Genomic DNA, 22,742 nt, shown 5'->3' with positions numbered 1-22,742 from the left:
CTGGGTGAGTGGTTTATTGTTTGCTTATTGCCCTGAGTGCGGTCTTAGTGCCAGCATCTGTCTGTGGTGGTAAATAAACAGCCACAAAAAATATAGCTGAAAACTCTCTAGGCAGGTAGTGTGGCCTGCAATTTATCACAATATACTCTACTTCAGGTGAGCAAAATCTAGGAAGAACCTGCTCTACACTGATACAGTGATCCATGAGACCCAGAGACTAGCCAACATTTTACCCATGGCCATCCCTGACACCTCTAGGCGAGACATCACCTTCCAGGGCATCATCTTCCACTCCCTCAAGAAGGGCACTTTTGTTTCCTCGACTGATGTTTGTTCTACAAGACGGGAGTGAATGGGAGAGCTCACACACCTTTAACCCCACCCACTTTCTGGACGAGAAAGGTCGATTTGTCAAGAGGGATGCCTTCATGCCTTACTCTGCAGGCAATTCCAATGTTTGTTTCTTAATTTACACTATCATTCAGCAATTAACTCAATCATACATTATATTGTGCTCATTACTTTGGCCCAGAGAGAGTTGAGGGGATGGACGGGACAAATATAGATACATATAACACTAAGCGACTCATTCAGAATCCATCTATGGTGCTCTAACATTTTTGGCCATTGCTTTGACCCAGAGAGTTGATGGTATAGTTTGTTATAGAAATGTGTGTACAATTTGACATCTATTGATATGTCAACTATAGGAAATCTATGTAGACCTAATTGTTATATGTTGTCAGAGAGAATATAGTAGACGGCATGTGTCAAAAAGTGATTGATGATCTATTTTTAGTGTCACTTGTTTATGCCCTTTTATGGACATCCTGGACGGATGTTCTCACGCTATGGACATCCTGTCCAGATTTTCTCATGCTATAGAGTGAGTGCTTATGTAACATGATCGTGCAGTTGATTCTTTGAAGCAAGGCATATTTTTGTAATAGAAATGTCCTGGTGATTGATGTGTAGTGACCTTGTTGAATGTGTTTGAACATTTGAAACATTTGGGAATTCATGTAGTGAATGGAGGAGACCGGAGTTTGACAATTTTAAACAGTTGGGAATTTATGTAGAGAATGGGGGAGGCCTAAGTGTATACATTGAAACAGTTGGGAATTTATGTAGAGAATGGGGGAGGCCTAAGTGTAAACATTGAAACAGTTGGGAATGTATGTAGAGAATGGGGGAGGCCTAAGTGTAAACATTGAAACAGTTGGGAATTTATGTAGAGAATGGGGGAGGCCTAAGTGTAAACACTGAAACAGTTGGAAATTTATGTAGAGAATGGGGGAGGCCTAAGTGTAAACATTGAAACAGTTGGTAATTTATGTAGAGAATGGGGGAGGCCTAAGTGTAAACATTGAAACAGTTGGGTATTTATGTAGAGAATGGGGGAGGCCTAAGTGTAAACATTGAAACAGTTGGGTATTTATGTAGAGAATGGGGGAGGCCTAAGTGTAAACATTGAAACAGTTGGGTATTTATATAGAGAATGGGGAGGCCTAAGTGTAAACATTGAAACAGTTGGGAATTTATGTAGAGAATGGGGGAGGCCTGAGTGTAAACATTGAAACAGTTGGGTATTTATGTAGAGAATGGGGGAGGCCTAAGTGTAAACATTGAAACAGTTGGGAATGTATGTAGAGAATGGGGGAGGCCTGAGTGTAAACATTGAAACAGTTGGGTATTTATGTAGAGAATGGGGGAGGCCTAAGTGTAAACATTGAAACAGTTGGGTATTTATGTAGAGAATGGGGGAGGCCTGAGTTTGACCATTTGAAACAGTTGGTAAAGTTTTGTCGTAAACTTATGGAGGGAGCTTGTGACCCCTTGTAAAATGAAAAAGTATTTTCCGGGTAGGTCTGCCTGACTATAACTAAGTGTTAGACTTGTCCTATGACCGGTCTAACACTGATAAACCATAGAAAACTACAGAAAACATGTATCCTAGACCAATTCTAGGTGCATTGTGATTTGCCTTCAATAAATTAAATTATGTCTCTCTGTCTCTCCCCCTTGGGGTGTGTGAGACCTGGCTGCATGGTTGGTGTCCGGTTACAAGCTGTGGGCTTACATTCAGAGAGAGAGAGAGAGAGAGCCAGGCCCCAAGACGTTCTTTCTAAGACAAATACATTTAGCATCGTTCCTACAACAAAATAATAATAGTAATACGTTTAATTGGGGGTAGTAACATGTTTTAAGAAATAAAGGGTTAAAAAATGAAATGTACCTTTAATGAAATCTCAGGCTCTCTCTCTTCCTCTGGACCTATGTTTCTCCCTCAAAGGTTGTTTTTGTGTGTGTGTGTGTGTGTGTGTGTGTGTGTGTGTGTGTGTGTGTGTGTGTGTGTGTGTGTGTGTGTGTGTGTGTGTGTGTGTGTGCGTGTGAGAGCAGGGTGCTTGCTAGGTTACAAGCAGAGAGAAAGTTACTCGAAACATTATTTCTGAGAACATAACACATTTAGAATCTTTCCTACAACATAATAATAGTAGTAACATGTTTAAATGGGGGTAGTAACATTTTGCAGGAAAAAATAAAGGGTTTTAAAAAGAAGCATGTACTGTATTTACCTTCAACTAATGACAGCTCTTCCTCTGGTCTTCTGTCTCTTCCTTGGCCCTCTGGTTGCATCAAGTTACGAGCTGTGGATTTAGAAGCCCTGATCAAGGAGCAAAGGCATTATTTTATATGAACACAGTTCAAAAACAATTATACATAAACATTTAAAGGCTATTAAAATGTTGTATTGTGTTGTAATATGTAGGATTTATATAAATGTTTAGTAAGAAAACATTTGAGGTATAGCTTAATATTGCATAGTAACTTTTAATAATGGTAATGTGTTTAAATGCTGGTAGTAACATTTGAGGAAATGAAGGGTTTTAAAATGTAATTGACCTTTAATGAAATCTCAGGCTCTCTCTGTCTCTCTTCCTCTGGACCTGTGTGTGGGTGTATGCAACACCCACCGGTAGCAAGCGCTCCAGCAGGTATATTTCACTGGTCATCCCCAAAGCCAACACTTCCTTTACCGATCACTGTACCTGAACGTACACAGCCAATCTGTAAACAGCACACCCCACTACCTCATCCCCATATTGTTACTTATCCATTTGCTCTTTGGCACCCCAGTATCTCTACTTGCACATCATCATCTGCACATCTATCACTCCAGTGTTAACGCTAAATTGTAATTATTTTGCCTCTATGGCCTATTTATTGCCTTACCTCCCTACTCTTCTGCATCTGTGCACGTTAATTAGATGCTTTTTTCATTAAATAGACTAGAAAAGCTTAATTAAAAGCCTATCTGTAATGGGGGGGGGGGGGGGGGGGGGGGGGGTTATGCAATAGCTAGGATATGTTTGTTTCTGATGTCACATGGTTCCTCCTACACCACCCTATAAGTGTGTACCAAAGACAACAGAGAGCTCTGATTCAAACTACACACAGGCTCTTAGATTTGGGTTGGACAGGCAAGTTACTCAGAGGCAGACAACAGTTTCCAAACATTAGTTATCACCTCCTCACCTTTGGACAACATGGGCCTCTGATGCGCAGGCAAATCTTTTTTAATTCCTATTTTGTTTTTTGTTAGTGTTAAGTCTTGGCTCAGTTTGCTTTTCCAGGAATTCAGTTGCACCAGTTCAGTTCAATACTAGATAAAGTGTATTTTAATTCATTAATAGTTAACAAACACATCTAAAACAAACACAGGATTAGAGAGAATGATCTTTAGCTTGGGTCAATAACATATGCTTCAGGTTGGCTCTTTGACAACATTTACAGCTGATAACACCAGTCTCTGTGTTTCTGTGTAAAAGGTCTTGGTTGTTTTTATGCAGTCTAAAGGTCCCTACATAAAGAAAGGTGGAGTGCTTCTATTGGTCCTCTTTACCCTAACTGGACAAACCTGTTACACTGATATTACTACAGGAAAATCCACTATCACAAATATACACGTTTTAAGATACTCACATTTTTTTAAAATATATATATTAGTAGGAAATGGTTTGTTCTCTATAATTGACTTAAACATCTGATTCGTCTTCCTCGCCGGTGTTGCGATGCAAAATGTACAAACACATTTACTGTACCTAGCAAGGTATTTCTTCAGTAAAAAATAATGTCATTTGGCAGATGTTTTTGTCCAAAGTGACTTACAGATCATTCACAACACCATGTTTTTTAAAATTCAGCATAGCCCTTTGTTTGGCTAAAGTAAAGAAGTTGTTCTAAACAGTGTGTAATATACTGTACATTGGTCCAGACTCATCTCAGACCCGGCTCACAGCACACTGGTGAGGTGAAGGATTGAGGGTGAACCCCACGGATGGTGTGAGGTCCAGATCATCCTCTGTTACTCCAGGAGGAGGAGAGAAACTAAAGCGCTGCAGGAGGGAGGTGAAGAAGAGGACGAGCTCCATCCTGCCCAGACCCTCCCCCAGACATGCGAGAGACCAAAGAAATAGGAAATAGCATGAAGTCTGTCCAAGAGGCTACCACAATTTCTCTACTTCTTGCAATGAAATAATTCGCTAAATGATGAAGTTGATATACCTGCAGAAAAGGCCATGAAGGCATCCCTGTTGACGAATCATCACTGCTCATCCAGAAAGTGGGAGGGGTTAAAGGAGTGGGGGCTCTCCCATTCGCTATTGTCCTGTAGGACGAACATCAATAAAGGAATCACAGACGTCCCCTGCAGTGAGAGTGAAGCATAGGACACTTATATTCAGAGTAAAAGTAATGAAACTTTGTTTAATAAATGAAGTGCACACTTAAAAAGGAGTGGATTGCAATCATTTCAGGCAGAATTATTTCAAAAATCTGGTTTGGACAGCCACGTATCTGACCTTTTTGATGAAGTATTCCTGGAAGGTGACATCTCGGCTGGTGGTGTGAGGGATGGACATAGTTACAATGCTAGCCAGTCTCTGGGTCTCATGGATCACTGCATCAGTGTAGGGCAGGTTCTGGGTGGCTGTTAGAACCAGGCCTGAGGACAAACACTTCACTAGGCTCAGATTAAAGACATGACAGTTGTCAATACCAGGAGGTTTGTCATTATTGATCGACAATCATTTCGTCACCTCTCCCACACTAACTTCACAAAATGAAAGAAAAGCATTGTAAATTTGAATTATGTGGGTTTTTTAATGCATGAATATGATGGCTCACTGTTTTGCTGGCATTTCCTGCTTAACTTCATTTGCATGGTGGCAAATTTATCATTAAAATAATTGGCAATGTCAAATTGTTGTGATAAATAAGCCATCTGATTCCATTTTAATAGAATTAGTCTTTCTGACCATAATTTCCTTTTATTTATTTAACTAGGCAAGTCAGTTAAGAACAAATTCTTACTTACAATAACAGCCTACTGGGGAACAGTGAGTTAACTGCCTTGTTCAGGGGCAGAACGACAGATGGTCAGCGACCTGGTCAGCTCGGGGATTCAAGTCAGCTACGTTTCAGTTACTAGCCCAACGCTCTAACCACTAGGTTACCTGCCGCCCCAATTTAAAGTACTCCAAAGTCCCCCCCCCCCCCATCATTCTTTATATCCTTGATCTTGGCTTCATAATACAGTGTCTACTCTTTGTTGAGTTTAGTCACATTATTTCTCAATTTGCAGTAAGTCAGTCAGTCAGATGTGCAGCCAGACTTATTAGCCACTCCTTTTGCCCCCATCTCTTTCAACTATACAGTTTTTCAATTCCTAATCAATCCATGGAGACAGTTTCTTAAAAAGGTTCATGTTTATCAATAACTAGAAGAAGCAATTTCATAAATGCATCAAGTGCAGCGTCTGGATGCTCCTTATTAATCATATCAGACCAACAAATATTTTTTTACATCATCCACTTATTTTTTTAGGTATTTTTCTTAAAACGTCATTGTTGGTTAAGTGCTTGTAAATATGCATTTCACTGTTGTATTCGGCACATGTGACAAATACAAAAGATTTTCAAATCAAATGAAATTGTATTATCTCATACACTATTTTAGTCCCATCTTTTAGAAGCTTCGCTTTCCTGGAAATAACCACTGGATATTGTGATCACTGCATCCAATGGTACAGATACAGCCTTAGAACAAAGATCTATATTATTAGGACAAATGTAATCAATACAGTGCATGTGGATGATCGTTCCTGTTCTGTTTGTAAACACACTAGTAGGTTGATTAATAACCTGAACCAGATTACAGTCACTGGTTACAGTGAGATGCTTCCTCTTCAGCGGAGAGCTTGATGACAACCAAGATAGAAGACCTCTGTGTTTATATCACATAAAACACTTTTTTTATTTCACTAGACAAGTCAGTTAAGAACAAATTATTATTTACCATGACGGCGTACCCCGGCCAAACCCTAACAATGCTGGCCCAATTGTGTGTCGCCCTATGGGACTCCAATCATGGCCGGTTGTGAGCCAGCCTGGAATCGAACCAGGGTCTGTAGTGATGCCTCTAGCACTGAAATGCAGTGCCTTAGACCTCTGCGCCACTCAGGAGCCCCCATCAAAAATTTCACACACATTATCTGGATACTGACAGTTAGAACTCGGTGGCCTATAGGAGCTACACTAAAATAGGCTTTAGAGGAGGCAGGTGAACCTGCAACCACAACACTTTTATAACACAAGATCCTATCTAAGCATTACAGGGATATGGCTTTGAATATGTACAGCAACAACTCCCCCATATGCATTTCTGTGTCTGCTGTAGATGTTATATCATTGTATTGCTAATGATGTATCAAATGAATTATCGACGTGAGTCTCATAAATGGCTAATATATTAATATATATGGTTAATATAATATGGGCAATTTTTTTGCCCTTTCCTGGGTAGCTTATCAGAGATAGACATAATATGGAAAATAACAAAAAAGCAAACAAAACAGATAATCAACACATTCTTTGAAATCAGCTTGAGGAACATTTTCAGTGTTTGAGTCTGAGTTTACATGTGATTCTACTGATACAGAGAACTAGTTAGATCCTCCCCCAGCTGGCATTCAGTCAAACTGGTTGAATCAACATTGTTTCCACGTCATTTTAATTAAATTATGTTGAATCAACATCGAATAGATGTTGAATTGACTTCTGTGCCCAGTGGGATGTTAGTGTTGGACAACTCAAGTTAGTTGTGATTTTCAGCAGTAAAGTGAACCACAAGGTGGTGTAATAAGTACTATAAACCCGGCAGTTTGGTTCCTGGATGCTGATTGTCCGAATGTCTTGGTAACTTAGACAATATACCACGAGTGTGGCACAAAATGATTAATTTACTGTTCTAAGTATGTTGGTAACAAGTTTATAACACCAGCAAGGCACCTCTTGGTTTTGTGGAATATGGCCAATATACAAGGACTGTATACAGGCACTGCACTTAGCTGTGGTAAATTGATCTTATACCACACCCCCTCTGGCCTTATTGATTAATTATATTCTGTATAGTCATACTGAGCAATATTAATGCAACACTTTGTTATGAATGAGTGAGATGCAGATTCTGCATGAAGTCTTCATACCTCCAGGGTTTGCTTTCGGACGAGGAACGAGTCCATAAAGCCTCTACACATATGAGGGTTCAGAGTCTCCTTCAGGCCCCTCACCAGCTCTGTCACCTTGTCACGGTTTACTTCTGTTGAAGGAAAGGCGGACCAAAACGCGGCGTGGTTTGTGTTCATCTTGATATTTAATTAAAGAAAGTACTGAACACTGAATACAAAAACAATAAACAAATAACGACCGTGAAGCTAAATGAGAACTGTGATGACACAAGCAATCAACATAGACGATCACCCACAAACAAACAATGCAACCCAGGCTACCTAAGTATGATTCTCAATCAGAGACAACTAATGACACCTGCCTCTGATTGAGAACCATACTAGGCCGAAACATACAAATCCCCAAATCATAGAAAAACAAACATAGACTGCCCACCCAACTCACGCCCTGACCATACTAAATAAATACAAAACAAAGGAAATAAAGGTCAGAACGGGACACACCTCCATCTTCATATCAGCAATATTATTTTTCAGACGTGTCAGGTCGTTTATCCACGGACCCAACCAGGGAAACATGTTGTACATCTACACAGATATTCAAGTAGAATACGAATAAAACAATATTATATTAATTATAACATAACACACCACAACTATATTTAGATTATGCATAAATTCAAATGTGATACACATATGCATAAATATGTAATTATTAGTTGTGAGCACCAATAGTGATATTCAATATTATTTGATATCGATATGAGCAAGGCATATTGTAATGTCAGTTTATTATTTTTACTATTTTTAAGGGTGTGTACTGGAGGCGAAGTCAGGTGCAGGAGAGCAGAGTGTAGTGAACAGGCGCACTTTTATTCCGGTCCAACGAAAGCACAACAGTACATAAATGTGCCCAAACACGGAACATAGACAAAAAGTATGGCGTGTAACAACACCCACATAACATAAAATCAATTTCACACGGAGGGGAACAGAGGACTAAATACATGCTGTGTGATTAGAGAATGAAAACCAGGTGTGTATGGAACAAGACAAAACAAATGGAAATATGAAAAATGGAGTGGCGAAGGCTAGAAAGCCGGTGACGTTGATCGCCGAACGCCGCCCGAACAAGGACAGGAGCCGACATCGGTGGAATCGTGACAACTATTCTGTAAAAAGAACTTTACACATTACTTTTCCTGCATACACAAAACCCTCAAACAGAACTCACAGGCTCTCAATTTAGCATATTTAATTAGTTGCCTGTTGATGGTCCTATAATATAGGCCTCCCTAACTAACCAATATGAGTACAATATTATAATAACATAATATTCACGCCTGACCCAAAGGACAATCTGCTAACAGTTGTCTGAACTTCAAAGAGCCATGGAGGTGAACAGATAAGTGAACATACACAGGTGCATATATTTTATGCAAACCGATACGATATGGAATCACAAAAATGGTACTGATAGTGATATAATTTTGTATATCGGTGCACATCACTAGTGATTATTTAACCATATTATATATAATAATTACAATGATATAATTAATAAAATATTTTAGCCATTTAGCAGACGCTCTTATCCAGAGCGATTCACAGTTAGTGCATTCATCTTAAGTGTCACGACTTCCGCCGAAGTTGGTGCCTCTCCTTGTTCGGGCGGCATTCGGCAGTCGTCGTCCCCGGCTTTCTAGCTGCCACCGATCTACGTTTCTTTTTCCATTTGTATTGTCTTGATTGTACACACCTGGTTCCCATTATGTTAATATTTATTCCCTATTTAACACTTTGCTTCCTACATGGTTTTGTGCGTGTTTGTTCTTTGTTTAGTGTTCAAGACTTCTGTGAGCTGGTGTGTTTTCCTTACGTGGAAATATTCTGTTGTTTCTTTTCGAGTAAAGTACGTATTTTACTCAGTTCTGTGTCCTGCGCATGACTCCTAACCGCTGCACATTGACACATGACAGAAACACACACCCCTTATGGAGTCAGCAGGTGCACCCAGTCCTCTGTTACCAGTGGAGGAACACGTCCAGCAGCACGCGACAATGTTCCATAAATCTTGGCACAGCCATGGATCGCGTGCTGCACACCATGAAGCGATGGGAGAGAGGGGGTTTTCGCACACCCCAATCAACTTCACCCCAACCCACACCGCTGTCCACCCCTCCGTCACCTGGACCCAGTGTAGACGTCACCTGGACCCAGAATAGACGCAGCGTTGGTACGCTATGAGGATTTCACCCGCCGCATCCGGGCGGTCTTCGATCATCCACCTGAGGGGAGCGCGGCGGGGGAACGCTTGTTCCATCTCAGACAGGGGATGAGGAGCACACAGGACTTCGCACTGGACTTCAGGACCCTGCTGCCAGCGCGGGATGGAATGAGAGGGCCCTGATCGACTGCTCTCAGGGTGACTGGAAGGGGGGCCGTTTCCTGCACTACCTGTGGCGGCAGAGGGCACACTGCTGGTCGGTGCTGGGGAGGTTCTCCAGGGAGTCGAGGCAGCAGGCAGGGCACTGGTGGATCATCCCAGGTGAGTAGGCACCCGACTCACTCAGAGCTCCCTGTTGAGCACATGTGTGTATGTATAGAATTTCCTTAGTTTTCCCCGCATTCCCAGCATAAGGCGCTAGTAGATTAATGCGCAGCTGGGAACTTTGTTGACCGTTAATTTGCACTTAGATTAGGGATCCCTATTGTTCCTGTTGATGTTCCCTTCCCTGTACATGCCTTAGATAGTCTTCCTTTGGGGTCGGGCCTGATTTAGGAGGTCATGGCTCCACTATGTATGATAACGTAGGAGGGTTATGAGAGTCTCTTCTTGATCGATTCTACTGCGTTTCCTGTGGTGTTGGGGCTTCCCTGGTTGACCTATCATGACCCCACTGTTTCGTGGCAACAGAGGGCTCTCATGGGATGGTCACATCAGTGCTCAGGGAGGTGTATAGATGTTTCCATAGGTGCAACTACGGTGGAGAGTCCAAACCAGGTCTCCACCACGCACATCCCCCCTGAATATGTCGATTTGGCTCTCACCTTCTGTAAAAAGAAGGCGACTCAACTACCTCCCCATCGACGGGGGGATTGTGCGATAAATCTCCTGGTAGACACAGCACTTCCCAGGAGTCACGTGTATCCTCTGTCACAGGAGGAGACGGCAGGTATGGAAACATACTGTATGTCTCCGAATACATTCGGCCTTCCACCTCACCTGCCTCCTTGAGGTTTTTTTTGTGAAGAAGAAGGATTGAGGTTTACGCCCTTGCATTGACTATAGAGGTATAAATCAGATCACGGTGAAGTGCCTCTCATAGCCAGTGTGACAGAGTCATTGCATGGGGCACACTTCTTCACCAAATTGGATCTCAGGAGTGCTTACAACCTGGTGCGTATCCGGGAGGGGGATGAGTGGAAGACGGCATTTAGTACCACCTCTGGGCACTATGAGTACCTCGTCATGCCGTACGGGTTGATGAATGCTCCATCAGTCTTCCAATACTTTGTAGACAAGATTTTCAGGGACCTGCCTGGTGGCACCGGTGGTATGGGATGTTGACGCGGACATCGAGCGGCCAACTCCCACCCAGTTGGGTGTCTGTACGTTCCGTCTGATGTCCGTGATCGATTGATCTGTTGGGCCCACATGTCACCCTCCTCTGGTCATCCTGGCATCTGTCGGACAGTGCACTGTCTTAGTGGGAAGGACGTGAGGGTTTATGTGTCCTCCTACTCGGTGTGCGCCCAGTGCAAGGCACCTAGACACCTGCCCAGAGGGAAATTACAACCCTTACCCATTCCACAACAGCCGTGGTCACACCTATTGGTGGATTTCGTGACAGATCCTCCGTCACAAGGAAACACCCCGATTCTGGTCGTTGTGGATCGGTTCTCTACTTTGCCCGGTCTCCCTCCGGTCTCCCTACAGACTGCAGAGGCCCTGTTTACACACGTCTTCCGGCACTACGGGTGCCTGAGGATATAGTGTCTGATCGGGTCCCCAGTTCACATCGAGGATCTGGAACGTCTGGGGTCTCGGTCAGCCTGACCTCAGGGTTTCACCCCGACAGTAATGGGCAGGTGGAGAGAGTTAAAACCAGGATGCGGCGCTATTGCCAGGACTGGCCGGGGAATGGGCGGCTCATCCCCTGGGCAGAGATGGCCCAAAACTCCCTCCGCCACTCCTCCACTAACCTGTCTCAGTTTCAGTGTGTACTAGGTTATCATCCGGTCCTGGCACCGTGGCATCAGAGTCAGATCGAGGCACCTGCGGTGGATGAATGGTTTTGGCGCTCGGAGGAGACATAGGACCCTGCCCATGTGCGCCTGCAATGGGCCATCAGGCGACAGAAGGTGAGCGCCGACCGCCACCGCAGTGAGGCCCCGGTGTAGGCACCAGGGGACCGGGTCTGGCTCTCGCTTCGAAACCTGCCCCTTCGCCTGCCCTGCCGGAAGCTGCGTCCGCGGATTGTGGGGCCATTTAAAGTCCTGAGGAGACTGAATGATGTTATAGGTTACAGCTTCCCCCTGATTACCGTATTAACCCCTCGTTCCATGTGTTTCTCCTCAGGCCGGTGGTGGCTGGTCCACTCCAGCAGTCTGAGGTGCGGGAGGTTCCTCTGCCCCCTCTGGACATCGAGGGGTTCCCGGCATATACTGTGCGAGCCATCATGGACTCAAGGCGTCAGGCGAGGGGCCTTCAGCACCTCGTGGAGTGGGAGGGGTATGGTCTGGAGTAGAGATGCTGGGTGCCGGTGGAGGACATTCCTTACTGCAGGAATTTCACCGTCTCAACCCGGATCGCCCTGCGCCTCGTCCTCCATTTCGTCCCCGAGGCCGGTGTCGGCGCGCTGCTGGAGCTGTGCGTCAAGGGGGGGGGGGGGGGGGGTACTGTCATAACTTCCACCGAAGTTGGTGCCTCTCCTTGTTCGGGCGGAGTTCAGCGGTCGCCGTCCCCGGCTTTCTAGCTGCCACTGATCTACATTTCCATTTGTTTTGTCTTGATTGTACACACCTGGTTCCCATTATGTTAATATTTCTTCCCTATTTAACCCGCTGCTTCCCACATGGTTTTGTGCGTGTTTGTTCTTTGTTTAGTGTTCCAGACTTCTGTGAGCTGGTGTGTTTTCCCTGCGTGGAAATATTTTGTTTCTTTTCGAGTAAAGTATTTATTTTACTCAGTTCTGTGTCCTGCACCTGACTCCGTCCTAACCGCTGCACATTGACACATGACATTAAGATAGCTTGGTGGGACAATCAGATGTCACAGGCATAGTAAGTACACTTTTCTCAGTAAAGTAGTCACTGGGGGGGGGGGGGTTATTTAAGATACTTTTGGAGGAGATGGAGTTTCAGGTGCTTTCGGAAGTTGGGCAGGGACTCTGCTGTCCTAGCTTCAGAGGAAGCTGGTTCCACCATTGGTGTGCCAGGACAAAGAGCTTGGACTGGGCTATGAGGATTTTATTTGATATGTTATACATCATGAATATTGTATATAATGATTTATAAGCAGCATAGTAATGGGTTATAAACTGTACAATAATGGTTTATAATAAGTTTACTGGCACATCAAGTAAAGTATAAGTGAGTATGTACATTTTAATTTGCAAGAATTCATAACAGGCGTCTGTTTCCTAGTTTTATTGATTGCACTGAAACAGACATTAATTAGAAAAAAACAGTAAAAACAAAATGGTCTGAATAAGCAGACTACCTGAATTGATGCAGAACCTGTAAGGTGAACACTCTCATTGACCCTGTCCACCATGCCTGTGAATAGTGGGTCAGTGTATTCAAACCTGCTGCCGTAGACAATGGCCGAGATTATGTTGGAGACGGCATAAAGCACAGGCTGTGCTGTGTCAAATGCCTTACCTGTAATAGACAAAACATCAAATTAATTACAAAATAATTCACCATTCTAGCCTGATCTCTGCATTCACCATTCTAGTCTGATCTCTGCATTCAACATTCTAGTCTGATCTCTGCATTCACCAATCTAGTCTGATCTCTGCATTCACCATTCTAGCCTGATCTCTGCATTCACCATTCTAGTCTGATCTCTGCATTCACCATTCTAGCCTGATCTCTGCATTCACCATTCTAGTCTGATCTCTGCATTCACCATTCTAGCCTGATCTCTGCATTCACCATTCTAGTCTGATCTCTGCATTCACCATTCTAGTCTGATCTCTGCATTTCCATTCTAGTCTGATCTTTACATTCACCTTTCTAGTCTCAAATGTCAAAAAGGAGTGGTATTATTAAAAATGAACTTGTCAGCTATTGGATCACTTTCAACCAATCAGAGGGCAGCCTAATTCGAGCACAGTATTTGGCAACATTGGTTGTTGTCCTAAACCCAACCACTGTTTCTGCGAGGGCACTGATTGGAACATACATTTTCTGGCTTATTCCAAACGCCAATCTATTGGATAAAGGGCAGGCTGATATACATGCAGTAAAACAGAATGGTGAATGCAGCAATCAGACTTGCTCCACAAGGCTAGAATAAGACTTTCAACAGATTGTAATGCATTTCATTTCCAACTCATCTCAAAGTGTCTGAAATTGATTGTGTAGCTCAATAAAGTGTATTTAAAGTAACTGTTAGGTGAAAATCTCACTTTTAAAAGTTCATAATTTGTTAATTTATACCCACAATGTTGTTGACTCATCCTATGCTCATATTTGTGGCCAACGCTTACATTGATTGGCGAACAAACACGTGGATTGCTATTTTAGCTTGTTCATAGACTGCTTACAGATTAAGGAAATCAATAAGACAGGTTGTAATTTGGGTGAACTATCCCTTTAAGAATGGGACATCGCCAGCAGAAGAGTAAAATATCATTACCATGTCCTTGGTTGAAATCATAGAACGCAGGTGTGATGTCCCTGTCCCCAAAGTCCTCTGCCTGGTTGACCAGCGCCTGCTTGACCGTCTTGTATCCTGCCAGAACAACCACTTTCTTGGATCCAAAGTGAACCGTGAAGATGGAACCATATTTCTTGGAGAGCTGGACAGATAAAGTTTACATAAAGTACACCATAGACTCAGTTACAGTAGGGCAAAAAAGTACACAGTCAGCCACCAATTGTGCAAGTTCTCCCACTTAAAAGGATGAGAGAGGCCTGTAATTTTCATCATAGGTACACTTCAACTATGACAGACAAAATGAGGAAAAGAAATCCAGAAAATCACATTGTAGCATTTTTAATGAATTAATTAGCAAATTATGGTGGAAATATTATATGACTAAGCACATAACTGGACACCACATACAGCTTGTTTAACATGTATCAGTCAAGAAAAAGCGTGAAGACAGTGGTTTACACTTGATGTCAGACCTTGGTTCAAATACCAGTCAATGTAATTTAATTACAAACAAAATTAGTATTTAGACAACGTTTTTTATTGGACTCATTCTAGCAGGTTTAAACAGTAGCCCACAGCTTCCCACAGACCCTTATCAAACCCAATAATGCTATATTCAATGAAATAGAGGAGTGTTTCTTTGGTAATCTATATCAGACAAGAGGTGCTCTTTGAAATGGTAATGAACAGCTAACCATTGTGTAGTCTTAACATTCGGTGTATTCCCCTTGTCCTAGGGGTAAAAATGACCCACCTTCAATAAACCCCTAAAATAAAGCAGGGTAACACGGGGAGATTGGCGGAGTCAGGCGATAGTTCTGAGCCAACTCCCCGTGCTTACCGGAAGCAGCGTAGTACTGGTCAGGCACCGTGTTATGCGTTGAAGCGCATGGTGTCGCCAGTGCGCGCTCATAGCCCGGAGCGCTATAGGCCAGCCCCCCGCAAGTGCCATGCGAGAGTAGGCATCCAGCCAGGGTGGGTTGTGCCAGCCCAGCGTGTTTCTGCTTTCCGCCCGTGCCGGGCGAAAGTAGGCATTGAGCCTAATGGAGAGGTGTGAGTGGTAAGCACCAGATCTCCAGTGCTCCCCCACAGCCCGGTTCGACCTGTGCCTGCATTCTGGAGGGGCCGGGCTAAAGTGGGCATTCAGCCTGGAGAATGTAGCTGAAATGTGCAGAAAGTAATTTTGAATGCATTTTATTGAAGGGAAACAATAACAGTATTTTTTTGGCAACATAGTGATATATTCTTATATACAGTACAATGAAAAATACAAAATATTAGTCTTCTCCCATTTTTTTAAACCATTACCCCTACCCACAAGGTGTATAAACAACAACAATAAATATGAATGAAATAAGATAATAGATACGTAAAGAACATTAATAAATCAACTCTAATTAGTACATGTAGGACAGTATGCACGTGTGTTTGCACAGACTTTCTAGATGTATTTCTCATGAGCAGCGCATAGTATTGGTTTATGAAGTCCTTCTTTGTGAGGGGCAGAATTGGCATCTCCTCCTCCTGTCTGCTGCAGCCTCAGGTGGATATTATAATATTCAGCCCCTGAACAGCTTATCCAGGTAGGGTTGATCTTGTTCCATATTGAGAAGGCATTGTAAGACACATCAATGATGTTATGGAAGATGACCAGGGGCCAGTGGGCAGTCATCCTCCTGCAGTTGTAAGTTCCAATCCAATCTCCAATTATTTTAAATGTTACTGGAAATAATTGCATCTGCTATTTAGATGAAAGAATAGTACATTCTCAGCAACTTCTCAGTCATGCAAACACTTTTAATGGCATCCAGCACTTCGGATTTGGAAAGAATGTTATATACCAAACTTTCATAGCACTTTGGCACAAACCAAAATGATCATCAAAATCCAGTCTGAAATCACAAATTAATGGTGGAGATCTTATAACTCTATGCCTTCTCTTATCTGTTGATATCCATCAATGCCCTGGACCTCATTTTATCACGAATCCCATCAAACGGACTATGCACCCATGCGGTGGATAAAGAGTAACAGCAAAGCTTTGGTATGTTTGGAATGCGCGCAGTGGATTCATTTAAAATGCAGCGATTCTAGCTTTGGGCAAGGGGTCAATGAAGCCTACCGTTGCTGTCGGTGTGCTGTACCCGCGGGGTGTGTGAGCATTGAAGGTGGAGTGGGACCAGAGGACCTACCGAGGGTGGAGAGTGCACCGGAGGAGGAGGGGGACCACAGCAGAGTGGAAGCAACCAGAGGCGAGTGACGGGGGACATGGTGGTGAGGACGATGGAGTGGCACCTGGGGAGGGGTGCTCCATGGCGACAGAGAGGCCACCGGAAGCAGGGCAGTGGGAAGATGGCAGGGCAGTGGGAGGCGAATTACAAGTGGATCGGGAATTCAATGGGGCCTTTGGGAAGAAGGGCTTACATTTTGTGTACTTAAACATCCGAAGTCTACTACCGAAGATCGATGAGATACGCCTGTTGGTTTGCAAATCAGAGGTAGGTGTCTTGTGTTTTATTGAGACATGGTTGGATTCATCTGTTTGTGAATCAGAAATTGAGATAGGTAATTACTCTGTTGTCAGGAAGGTTCGGAATTGGAACGGTGAGGGAATATGTGCGTTTGTAATATCAGACATTGCTTATAACGTCAGATCGGATTTAACCAGATTCCAATACTCTACTCAGCAAACTGGATGTAGTCTATCACAGTGCCATCCGTTTTGTTACCAAAGCACCTTATACCACCCACCACTGCAACCTGTATGCTCTCGTTGGCTGGCCCTCGCTACATATTCGTCACCAGACCCACTGGCTCCAGGTCATCTCAAATCAAATCAAATCAAATTTATTTATATAGCCCTTCGTATATCAGCTGATATCTCAAAGTGCTGTTCAGAAACCCAGCCTAAAACCCCAAACAGCAAGCAATGCAGGTGTAGAAGCACGGTGGCTAGGAAAAACTCCCTAGAAAGGCCAAAACCTAGGAAGAAACCTAGAGAGGAACCAGGCTATGTGGGGTGGCCAGTCCTCTTCTGGCTGTGCCGGGTGGAGATTATAACAGAACATGGCCAAGATGTTCAAATGTTCATAAATGACCAGCATGGTCGAATAATAATAAGGCAGAACAGTTGAAACTGGAGCAGCAGCACAGCCAGGTGGACTGGGGACAGCAAGGAGTCATCATGTCAGGTAGTCCTGGGACATGGTCCTAGGGCTCAGGTCCTCCGAGAGAGAGAAAGAAAGAGAGAAGGAGAGAATTAGAGAACGCACACTTAGATTCACACAGGACACCGAATAGGACCGGAGAAGTACTCCAGATATAACAAACTGACCCTAGCCCCCCGACACATAAACTACTGCAGCATAAATACTGGAGGCTGAGACCGGATGGGTCAGGAGACACTGTGGCCCCATCCGAGGACACCCCCGGACAGGGCCAAACAGGAAGGATATAACCACACCCACTTTGCCAAAACACAGCCCCCACACCACTAGAGGGATATCTTCAACCACCAACTTACCATCCCGAGACAAGGCTGAGTATAGCCCACAAAGACCTCCGCCACGGCACAACCCAAGGGGGGGGGGGGGGGGGGGGCGCCAACCCAGACAGGATGACCACATCAGTGAATCAACCCACTCAGGTGACGCACCCCCTCCAGGGACGGCATGAGAGAGCTCCAGTAAGCCAGGACTCAGCCCCTGTAATAGGGTTAGAGGCAGAGAATCCAAGTGGAAAGAGGGGAACCGGCCAGGCAGAGACAGCAAGGGCGGTTCGTTGCTCCAGAGCCTTTCCGTTCACCTTCCCACTCCTGGGCCAGACTACACTCAATCATATGACCCACTGAAGAGATGAGTCTTCAGTAGAGACTTAAAGGTTGAGACCGAGTTTGCGTCTCTGACATGGGAAGGCAGACCGTTCCATAAAAATGGAGCTCTATAGGAGAAAGCCCTGCCTCCAGCTGTTTGCTTAGAAATTCTAGGGACAATTAGGAGGCCTGCGTCTTGTGACCGTAGCGTACGTGTAGGTATGTACGGCAGGACCAAATCAGAGAGATAGGTAGGAGCAAGCCCATGTAATGCTTTGTAGGTTAGCAGTTAAACCTTGAAATCAGCCCTTGCTTTGACAGGAAGCCAGTGTAGAGAGGCTAGCACTGGAGTAATATGATCAATTTTTTGGGTTCTAGTCAGGATTCTAGCAGCCGTATTTAGCACTAACTGAAGTTTATTTAGTGCTTTATCCGGGTAGCCGGAAAGTAGAGCATTGCAGTAGTCTAACCTAGACGTGACAAAAGCATGGATGAATTTTTCTGCATCATTTTTGGACAGAAAGTTTCTGATTTTTGCAATGTTACGTAGATGGAAAAAAGCTATAAGTCTTTGCTAGGTGACGCTCCGCCTTATCTCAGTTCACTGGTCACGATAACAACACCCACCCGTAGCACACGTTCCAGCAGGTATATCTCACTGATCACCCCCAAAGCCAACACCTCATTTGGCCGCCTTTCCTTACAGTTCTCTGCTGCCAGTGACTGGAACGAATTGCAAAAATTGCTGAAGTTGGAGACTTATTTCTGTACATAGTCCATCTGTAAATAGCCCACCCAATCTACCTACCTCATCCACATACTGTTTTTATTTAAAATCAAATCAAATCAAATTTTATTTGTCACATACACATGGTTAACAGATGTTAATGCGAGTGTAGCAAAATGCTTGTGCTTCAAGTTCCGACAATGCAGTAATAACCAACAAGTAATCTAACTAACAATTCCAAAACTTCTGTCTTGTACACAGTGTAAGGGGATAAAGAATATGTACATAAGGATATATGAATGAGTGATGGTACAGAGCAGCATAGGCAAGATACAGTAGATGGTATCGAGTACAGTATATACATATGAGATGAGTATGTAAACAAAGTGGCATAGTTAGTGGCTAGTGATACATGTATTACATAAGGATACAGTCGATGATAGAGTACAGTATATACGTATGCATATGAGATTAATAATGTAGGGTAAGTAACATTATATAAGGTAGCATTGTTTAAAGTGGCTAGTGATATATTTACATCATTTCCCATCAATTCCCATTATTAAAGTGGCTGGAGTTGAGTCAGTGTCAGTGTGTTGGTAGCAGCCACTCAATGTTAGTGGTGGCTGTTTAACAGTAAGATGGCCTTGAGATAGAAGCTGTTTTTCAGTCTCTCGGTCCCAGCTTTGATGCACCTGTACTGACCTCGCCTTCTGGATGATAGCGGGGTGAACAGGCAGTGGCTCGGGTGGTTGATGTCCTTGATGATCTTTATGGCCTTCCTGTGACATCGGGTGGTGTAGGTGTCCTGGAGGGCAGGTAGTTTGCCCCCGGTGATGCGTTGTGCAGACCTCACTACCCTCTGGAGAGCCTTACGGTTGAGGGCGGAGCAGTTGCCGTACCAGGCGGTGATACAGCCCGCCAGGATGCTCTCGATTGTGCATCTGTAAAAGTTTGTGAGTACTTTTGGTGACAAGCCAAATTTCTTCAGCCTCCTGAGGTTGAAGAGGCGCTGCTGCGCCTTCTTCACAATGCTGTCTGTGTGAGTGGACCAATTCAGTTTGTCTGTGATGTGTATGCCGAGGAACTTAAAACTTGCTACCCTCTCCACTACTGTTCCATCGATGTGGATAGGGGGGTGTTCTCTCTGCTGTTTCCTGAAGTCCACAATCATCTCCTTAGTTTTGTTGACGTTGAGTGTGAGGTTATTTTCCTGACACCACACTCCGAGGGCCCTCACCTCCTCCCTGTAGGCCGTCTCGTCGTTGTTGGTAATCAAGCCTACCACTGTTGTGTCGTCCGCAAACTTGATGATTGAGTTGGAGGCGTGCGTGGCCACGCAGTCGTGGGTGAACAGGGAGTACAGGAGAGGGCTCAGAACGCACCCTTGTGGGGCACCAGTGTTGAGGATCAGCGGGGAGGAGATGTTGTTGCCTACCCTCACCACCTGGGGGCGGCCCGTCAGGAAGTCCAGTACCCAGTTGCACAGGGCGGGGTCGAGACCCAGGGTCTCGAGCGTGATGACGAGCTTGGAGGGTACTATGGTGTTGAATGCCGAGCTGTAGTCAATGAACAGCATTCTCACATAGGTATTCCTCTTGTCCAGATGGGTTAGGGCAGTGTGCAGTGTGGTTGAGATTGCATCGTCTGTGGACCTATTTGGGCGGTAAGCAAATTGGAGTGGGTCTAGGGTGTCAGGTAGGGTGGAGGTGATATGGTCCTTGACTAGTCTCTCAAAGCACTTCATGATGACGGAAGTATTTTATTTACTTTTCTGCTCTTTTGCACACCAGTATCTCTACTTGCACATCATCATCTGCTCATTTATCACTCCAGTGTTAATCTGCTAAATTGTAATTATTCGCTCCTGTGGCCTATTTATTGCCTACCTCCTCATGCCTTTTGCACACACTGTATATAGACTTTCTTTTTTTCTACTGTCTCATTGACTTGTTTATTGTGCTATTGGCTTGTTTATTGTTTACTCCATGTGTAACTCTGTGTTGTTGTCTGTGTCACACTGCTTTGCTTTATCTTGGCCAGGTCGCAGTTGTAAATGAGAACTTGTTCTCAACTAGCCTACCTGGTTTTAAATAAAGGTGAAATAAAAATTTTAAAATGTCAAAACTGCTGATCTAGAGATTGTCTGGCTGGATATCTGCCTTCCCAAAACCAAGCCAATGTTGTTGGGGGTGTGTTATAGGCCGCCCAAGCAGAATGCATTCTATGAAGGTCTTGAAATTGTGTTGTCAAACTGTAATGATTCCCTGTTGAAGGAAATCATTTTGTTGGGGGATTTCAATACTGATGTCTGCAAAAAGAATAGCCCAACCCACAATGTATTTATGCACTTTTGTAGATCACTTGCTCTGACCCAAATGATAAAAGATCCCACCAGGATATGTGAAACAGGGCAAAGTACAAATGACTTAATATTGGTGTTTGATCAATCTAAAGTATCGCAGAGTGGAGTAATAGTCTATGGAATCAGTGATAATTTTAGTACATTTTGCACAAGGAGAATTTTTTATTATATATTTAAGTGTCACAAAACTGTTTAAAATCAGAGGACTCAAAGAATAATGTGTAGAAAAGTTTAGTGAGGAAGTGGGTAAAATTGACTGGTCATCTGTGCTCGATAGTGTAGGGAAAGACAGTGCCTGGGAAGCCTTTAAATGTAGATTCCTTGATGTGGTGAATGTGATGGCTCTCATTAGACGGGTCAGGGTAAAGCAGAGATCTAGCCCTTGGTTTAATCATGAGATTCTTGAATCTATCCAAGTAAGGTATAAGGCCTTTCAAAAATGTACAAGAGCAGCATGATTTTGTCTTATATAAACGTCACAGAAATGAAGCACAGAGGAGGATGGATGAAGCTAAGAGGGGTTACTTTGCTGAGAAAATCATTGAAAACAAAAACGACCCTAAAAAGCTTTGGAAATCATTTAAGGAACTAGGCTGTAGTAGTACTACCAAAAACAAACTAAACAGTATTGGACTGAACATCAAAGGGGAGATGGTATATGAAAAAGCAAAGGTTTCCAATGAATTCAACTCTTTTTTTTTTTACTTCTGTTGCCAGCAAGCTGGTTAGCAAGCTGCCCACCAGTTCTGGTTTGTATGGAAGCAACCAACTCAATACGTATAATGTAGAGTTAGGGGTTCAGCCAAACTCTTTTTCTTTTGCAAAGGTAGCAACAGCCAAAATAGTCAGTATGCTGGCAGAGCTTAAATGCTCCAAAGTCACAGGCCTGGATAATATTCCTGCAAGGTTTCTAATAGATTCTGCTGAGCAAATTGGCCCTTGTATTACACATTTCATTAATCTCACTCTTGAACTAGGTACCTTTCCCGGGGACATGAAACAAGCTAAAGTTATACCTCTATATAAGAAGGGGATAAAGTCTGACCCTGGGAATTATAGGCCTGTATCTATCCTCTGTGTAACATCAAAGATCCTGGAGAGAATTGTACATGAGCAAATGTATGAATATGTTAACAAACAGGGTCTAATGTATGATTTTCAGTCGGATTTTAGAAAAACATACTCCACTGATTCATGTCTACTTTACTTGACTGACTTCATCAGGAAAGATATTGATGAGGGAAATCTGTGTGGAATGGTACTGCTTGACCTACAGAAGGCCTTTGATACAGTTAACCACTGTCTCCTAATCTCCAAACTGGAGGCAGTATCCCTCTAGGCTGGGTAAAGTCCTATTTATCAGTAGAGGTTAATGGTTCACCGTCTTAGGCAAAACCAATGAGTTGTGGCGTTCCGCAGTGG

The 22,742-nt window shown here is 43.6% G+C and overlaps 1 protein-coding gene and 1 pseudogene across 2 annotated transcripts in view; both read right to left on the bottom strand.

Moving 5' to 3' along the window:
• The window catches only part of LOC149978984 (cytochrome P450 2K1-like), a 51,406-nt gene extending 36,933 nt beyond the window's left edge, over positions 1-14,473 (bottom strand). The window contains exon 1 of the mRNA XM_090197345.1: positions 14,397-14,473. The gene's annotated coding sequence lies outside the window, so the exon portion shown is untranslated. The remainder of the gene's footprint in view (positions 1-14,396) is intronic.
• LOC149978983 (cytochrome P450 2K1-like) lies at positions 3,671-16,687 on the bottom strand (annotated as a pseudogene). The gene is made up of 9 exons (XR_016485472.1): positions 16,610-16,687; positions 14,397-14,559; positions 13,254-13,414; positions 8,033-8,116; positions 7,547-7,642; positions 6,231-6,285; positions 4,863-5,005; positions 4,567-4,708; positions 3,671-4,468 (listed from the first exon to the last, which is right to left on the bottom strand). The product of XR_016485472.1 is annotated as a cytochrome P450 2K1-like (transcript).
• Positions 16,688-22,742: the final 6,055 nt, after the last annotated feature.

Source organism: Oncorhynchus mykiss, chromosome 13 (assembly GCF_057628025.1).
Source record: "Oncorhynchus mykiss isolate SJ-2025 chromosome 13, ASM5762802v1, whole genome shotgun sequence".
NCBI lineage: Eukaryota > Metazoa > Chordata > Actinopteri > Salmoniformes > Salmonidae > Oncorhynchus > Oncorhynchus mykiss.
The sequence above is the reverse complement of the archived record's forward strand: the minus strand, read 5'-3'. Positions and strand labels throughout refer to the sequence as shown.